At 43.1% G+C, this 6,975-nt stretch overlaps 1 long non-coding RNA gene across 1 annotated transcript; it reads left to right on the plus strand.

Moving 5' to 3' along the window:
* The first annotated feature begins 1,128 nt into the window (after nt 1-1,128).
* Nucleotides 1,129-1,825, plus strand: LOC116984094. The gene is made up of 2 exons (XR_004414880.1): nt 1,129-1,342; nt 1,448-1,825. It is a non-coding gene; the product is annotated as an uncharacterized LOC116984094 (long non-coding RNA).
* The last annotated feature ends 5,150 nt before the right edge of the window (nt 1,826-6,975 follow it).

Here is a 6,975-nt window from a genome sequence, read left to right on the forward strand (position 1 = left end):
GACCTGACCACTTAGTCTTTATGGGAGACACAGGGAACGGCAGATGCTGCCTGATCCATTGAGTTGCTTCAGTACTTTATTTTTTCACTTGGTGCTTAATATGGAATGCAAGCAGCTGAGTTTTGGATAACAATTTTATGAAGGTAGTTGTGGAAATGTTAATCCAGGAGATAATTAAAAACCTGAGTATTTAGAGCTGCAGATCTAAAGTTAATGGAACATTGCCTGGCAAGAGAGGCTAGGCTTGGAGTTGATAATGTCCACTGCACCTAGTTCACTTCACTGGTCAAGAACAAGATGGAGTTGGAGATGATAGGAGTTGATGGAAATAGATGAGTCTTTTGAAGGAAATGTCTGAAAAAGGGTCTCGACACGAAACGTCCCCAGCATTTTGTGACTACCTTCGATTTAAACCAGCATCTGAAGTTCTTTCCTACACATCTACTATTGATGTGTTGATCAAGTGGCAGATCTGAGAGTGTGGGGGATCATAAAGTGGATCAGGGTGGTGATAGGATCTGTGGATTTAGATTTTTCCCCCTACTTTGCTGCCATAGAAAAACAAACGATCAAGAATGAGTCAGAAGGGTTTCAACTTGAAACGTCACCTATTCCTTTTCTCCAGAGATGCTTTATGACCCGCTGAGTTACTTTAGCTTTTTGTGTCTATGATCAAGAATGGAGGAGTATAAACTTGCCAAATATTAAAATTTTAATTGCTGCTGGGTATACATAAATCATAATGTACAGTGCAATTTTATGTTCTACCTTGGATGGATGTTAAAGTTTGTAATCGAGAGTAGAGAAGATGTAGATGAAGCAATTGTTTAAGATACAGAGAAGAGTAGAAACAAAACTGGTAGATTCCGGCTGAAATGTCAACCAACTCATGCTGCCTAATCTCAGACTTGAAATATTTTAATAGTAGATTTCTAGTATCTGCAATTTTTGTTTCTATCAAGTGGAGGAATTTGAACAAATTGGGGAAAAAATATTTCTATATGACCTGTGTAGCGCACTGATGGATAGCAAAGCAAGAAAACAAACCATTATTGCTAACACTTACTTTTTTCACCACTAGGCCAGATCATGCCAGACTGGTAGCTATTCAAATTTTTGCCTTGCTGTATGTATCATTTTGGAGAAAGATTTTCATTTCATCTATTCGATAGTTAGACTTGAAATTTACCATTTTCCCCACCTGTATATTAAAAATAATCAATAATCTCTTGTTTCAGGAGGTGAATGTGAGTTTGTGATGCTATGTGAGGTTGGCAGTTTGGTCATTTGATATTTGAAGATATGATGAAACCAATATGATCTTTAGCCATCGTGAATAATGGTAAGGCAAAGCGTAATTTAAAGTTACCATTTTTAAAAATAGTTTTAAGGTCTTGTACAAATCAGTTCTGTTTTTTTACATCTCTCCCATTTTTTACTATTACAGACCTTTGTACAAATGTCTGCATTATGATACGATAGAACTTTATTTATCCCAGGAGGGAAATTGATCTTCCAACAGTCTTAAAGACACAAAATACATGAAACATGAAATTATAGTGACGAGTGGAAAGGATAGTGGATGTGCAAACATTGGGGAGGGCGGGGGAGAGAGGAGTCGGTCTCAGTCTACCTCAGGGACAGAAGGGGGAGGAGTTGTACAGTTTGATAGTTACAGGGAGGGCAAGTATCACAATATTACATTTTTTGTGTGTTGTCATAACAAAATTCTTTCCTACCACCTTGCAAATGTGAACTCTTGACTTTCCATGTAATTCAAGTCTGTCATCCTTTATACCATTGAACTAAATCATTCTGCATCTCATCAAGGCTTTGATGTTCTCTTTCATTAAGCAGAGGGCTTGATGAATAAAACAGTCTCAGCTGGGATCTCATTGTTATTGAGTGCCACCATTGTCATGCAAATGCTATATTCCTCCTCAAGTCTGCAGTTACATTACACTATGAATCAAAGATACTATAGCTCTAGTATCTTTGCTATGAACAACACCAAAAGGGAAGCAAATAACTTCCCATGTGTACTGGAAGAAAGAAACAGTAACAGTCTTGAACTTTTATTTATGAATATATAGTTTTGATTTGAATGTGTAACTTATCAGGTACTCAAGTGTGTAATCTAAGTTTTTTGATGATACAAAGCAGAGTGGCTGTTTGAATTGCAAAGTGCCATTTGTGGTGGAAAATTTATCAGTTTCATTCTTGGCATGGGGAAGTTTTCATATGAGGAGCTGTGAAGTGCACTCTCCAACAGTTTAGTATAGGAAAGCTGACCTTGTAGAAATATATAAAACTAGACTAAGTGGGACCCGTTGGGTCCCAGCATCACACGGGAGGGCTGGTCACCAACGCAATATTCCACCTCTCCACCAATTCCAATACTGCTCGCCAGTGGGGGGTGGGGCTGCCTGTTGTGCTAGTATGGGTGTTGCGGGCTGAAGGTACTGGTTTCCAGAGGGCTAGTATAGACATTGTGGGCCGTATGGATGCTTGGGCAGGCATCCAACTGTTGCAACGATTTTAAAAGCAAAGCCAAGGCAAACAATTGGGCTGCAGACACCCGACAACCAAAATTCATCTTGTGAACACAAACCTGTCAAAAAGGAGAGGCAAACAATTGGGCTGCAGACACCCGACAACCAAAATTCATCTTGTGAACACAAACCTGTCAAAAAGGAGAGGCAAACAATTGGGCCGCAGACACCCGACAACCAAAATTCATCTTGTGAACACAAACCTGTCAAAAAGGAGAGGCAAACAATTGGGCCGCAGACACCCGACAACCAAAATTCAATTTGTGAACACAAACTTGTTAAAAAAGGCGAGGCAAACAATTGGGCCGCAGACACCCGACAACCAAAATTCATTTTGTGAACACAAACTTGTTTAAAAAGGCGAGGCAAACAATTGGGCTGCAGACACCCGACAACCAAAATTCATTTTGTGAACACAAACTTGTTAAAAAAAAAAGGCGAGGCAAACAATTGGGCTGCAGACACCCGACAACCAAAATTCATTTTGTGAACACAAATTTGTTAAAAAGGGCTGCTGCCACTTTACAGCCGCATCGAGGGGACTCACCGTGGAGTAGATGTACGTTCAGTGTTATTCGCAGCTCAGAGAGCCGTGACCTCGCTTCCTGGTCTGGCAGAGACTGAGTGAGGCACGACACTTCCTGGTTTTATAGTCCCTCCCCCTGCCGCCAGTGGGGGCAGCAGAGAGAATGGGGAATTTTGTAAAAACATTAATGTCTCATTTTTCATCGACGGAAAAAATCCTCCGCACTCATACGGCGGAGGGGGGCTCTGAGCGAGGTGGCCAAAAATGACGGCCGTAGGTGGCGGCGTTCTCTCGGAAATTGCAGCACAGTCGGCCAAAAGCGGTCAAGATCAGAGATTTAGTAATATAGAAGATGTGTATGGTGTGAAAGAGTATACAAGGATTTCCCCTGACTGGGTGGCAAGTCACAAGACAAAGGGTTTGTTGTTCAGAACAGAATCAAAATTTCTAAATGTAGAAATTATGGAGTTTTGGGAATTGTCTACCAAAGAATACTGTGAATGAATATAGGCAAGACAGGTCAGATAATCAGTGTGTAAATCCAATGAAGTGAAGGCGGCAGCACAATAGACAATAGGTGCAGGAGTAGGCCATAGCTGATCATCCCCAATCAGTACCCCATTCCTGCCTTCTCCCCATATGCCCTGACTCCGCTATATTTAAGAACCCTATCCAGCTCTCTCGAAAGTATCCAGAGAACCGGCCTACACCGCCCTCTGAGGCAGGGAATTCCACAGACTCACAACTCTGTGTGAAAAAGTGTTTCCTCATCTCTGTTCTAATTGGCTTACCCCTTATTCTTAAACTGTGGCCCCTGGTTCTGGACTCCCCCAACATCGGGAACATGTTTCCTGCCTCTAGCGTGTCCAAACCCTTAATAATCTTATGTTTCAATAAGATCCCCTCTTATCCTTCAAAATTCCAGAGTATACAAGCCCAGCTGCTCCATTCTCTCAGCATATGACAGTCCTGCCATCCTGGGAATTAACCTTGTAAACCTATGCTGCACTCCCTCAATAGCAAGAATGTCCTTCCTCAAATTAGGGGACCAAAACTGCACACATTACTCCAGGTGTGATCTCACTGGGGCCCTGTACAACTGCAGAAGGACCTCTTTGCTCCTATACTCAAACCCTATTGTTATGAAGGCCAACATGCCATTTGCTTTCTTTACTGCCTGCTGTACCTGCATGCTTTCATTCACTGATGAACAAGGACCCCCAGATCCTGTTGTACTTCCCTTTTTCCCAACTTGACACCATTTAGATAATAATCTGCCTTCCTGTTTTTGCTACCAAAGTGGATAACCTCACACTTATCCACATTAAACTGCATCTGCCCACTCACCCATCCTGTCCAAGTCAACCTGTATTCTCATAACATCCTCCTCACAGTTCACACTGCCATGCAGCTTTGTGTCATTGCAAATTTGTTAATGTTACTTTGAATCCATTCATCTAATTCATTGATGTATATTGTAAATAGCTGTGGTCCCAGCACCGAGTCTTGCGGTACCCCACTAGTCACTGCCTGCTATTCTGAAAGGGACCTGTTAATCCCTACTCTTTGTTTCCTGTCTGCCAACCAATTTTCTATCCATGTCAGCATTCTACCCCCAATACCATGTGCCCAAATTTTGCCCACTAATCTCCTATGTGGGACCTTATCGAATGCTTTCTGAAAGTCCAGGTACTCTACATCTACTGGCTCTCCCTTGTCCATTTTCCTAGTTACGTCCTCTAAAAATTCCAGAATATTAGTCAAGCATGATTTCCCCTTCATAAATCCATGCTGACTTAGACCGATCCTGTTACAGCTATCCAAATGTGCCGCTATTTCCAGCATCTTCCCATGCCATCTGGTCTATAATTCCCTGTTTTCTCTCTCCCGCCTTTCTTAAAAAGTGGGATAACATTTGCTACCCTCCAAGCTATAGAACATTGGAAAATGATCACCAATGCGACTATGATTTTTAGAGCCACTTCCTTAAGTACCCTGAGATGCAGACCACCAGACTCTTTGGATTTATCAGCCTTCAGTCCCATCAATCTACCCAACACCATTTCCTGCCTAATGTGGATTTCCTTCAGTTCCTCCATCACCTCAGATCCTCTGGCCACTAGTACATCAGGAAGATTGTTTGTGTCCTCCTTAGTGAAGACGGATACAAAGTACCTGTTCAACTCATCTGCTATTTCCTTGTTCCCCATAATAAATTCATATTTTTCAGTCTTGAAGGGTCCAACTTTGGTCTTAACTAATTTTTTCCTCTTCACATACCTAAAGAAGCTTTTACTATCCTCCTTTATATTCTTGGCTAGCTTACCTTCGTACCTCATATTTTCTCCCCGTATTGCCTTTTTAGTTATTGTAAACAACCGAGTCACACAATCTGAAATCCAAGATCATCTTTAATCAGCATTTAAATTAAAGCGGTACAGTAGATTGTTAATTGTCAGAATTTCATAACCGCTTCCAACACTGAGCAGTACAAGAAGTAGGTGTTAATATAAATTGTACAGTAGGGTGGGGTTAGTGATGCTATTCTACTATGATTGGTTGTCATGCATAAACCAATCTACATCCTTCCCCTTAAAGAGTGAGAATAGTGAGCACACATATCATAAGAATTAAACATAATCGCCATATTTATCAGGTGGTTTACTAATACGGCCCGAACGCGTACGGACCAAGCCCTCTCCCCCTTCGCCAGAAAGATTAAATGGAGGTGGTGCACCCGGAAGTGAGATGGCAGCAGGAGACACCCGTGGTGACCGACGGGGAGCATGCAGGAGAGATATTTTTGTGGTTAGTCATAGCCGCCGGTAGTGGAGGGGTATGGGACATGCTGGAGCTGGTGGAAGGTACGGCAGCAAACGGCTGGAACTGCAGTGGTGGAGCGTAAGGACCGGCTGCTGGTGAACGTAGTTCCTTCACGGCAAGCAAATGTTGGCGTCTCCTGCGGTATATGGCATCATCATAATCCACAAGGTATGATCGAGGTTCTTCAGCCAGGCCGACAACACTACCCAAACGGGAATGTCCCATGTAAGTTTGTAAACGAACGACTTGGCCTGGTAGTAGAGGTTTTAGTGGCTTGCTAGACTTGTGCGACCGTTTCTGTATGTTGTGTTCTCCTGGATACGCTTTTGGATTGTGGCTGGCTTCAGCACCTGTGGTATCAACTTCTGCTGGGCAATCGGAATCGGAGATCTCGTTGTTCTGGACATCAGTCGCTGGGCCGGCGAACCCAGGGTTCCGTCTCTAGTAATGTTCCTGAGATTTAAGAGATCAAGGTACATGTCTGAATTGGCAAGGTGTGCGCATTCCATTACATGTTTTGCACTTCTGACAGCTCGTCTTTATCCTTGAAGGTAGCAACCATGGTGCGGACCCAGTCAGTGGGCTCACTGATCTCTTCTAGCACGCCTAAGGAGACCATTTTTTTTAGCTCAATACTCAATCCTGTCCCTCATGGCATGAGCCACACGATGTGGTGCACGGACGACAGGTACAACATTGGGGTCAGTGGATATCTTGTTGGTCACAGGCAGCTTGCTTAGTTTGTCGTCGAACAGATCAGGGTATTCTTTTATTGGGTCCATTGATATCAGTAGCTTGTGGACCGATTGGTCAAAGGAAATCAGCCCCAACAGAGTCACACAAAAATGCTGGAGAAACTCAGCGGGTGCAGCAGCATCTATGGAGCGAAGGAGATAGGCAACGTTTCGGGCCGAAACCCTTCTTCAGACACTTCTTCAGAGTCACAGAGTTAGAGTTCAAAACATAGAAGGTCAGATTCCTTGTGGTTTTCTTCAGCATGCATTTAAAAGTGGTTCTTCCCAGTGGAATAAGAACTCCCCCCCCCCCCCCCCCCCCCCCGTAAGCATGCAGAGT

This window comes from Amblyraja radiata, chromosome 19 (assembly GCF_010909765.2).
Source record: "Amblyraja radiata isolate CabotCenter1 chromosome 19, sAmbRad1.1.pri, whole genome shotgun sequence".
Taxonomy (NCBI): domain Eukaryota; kingdom Metazoa; phylum Chordata; class Chondrichthyes; order Rajiformes; family Rajidae; genus Amblyraja; species Amblyraja radiata.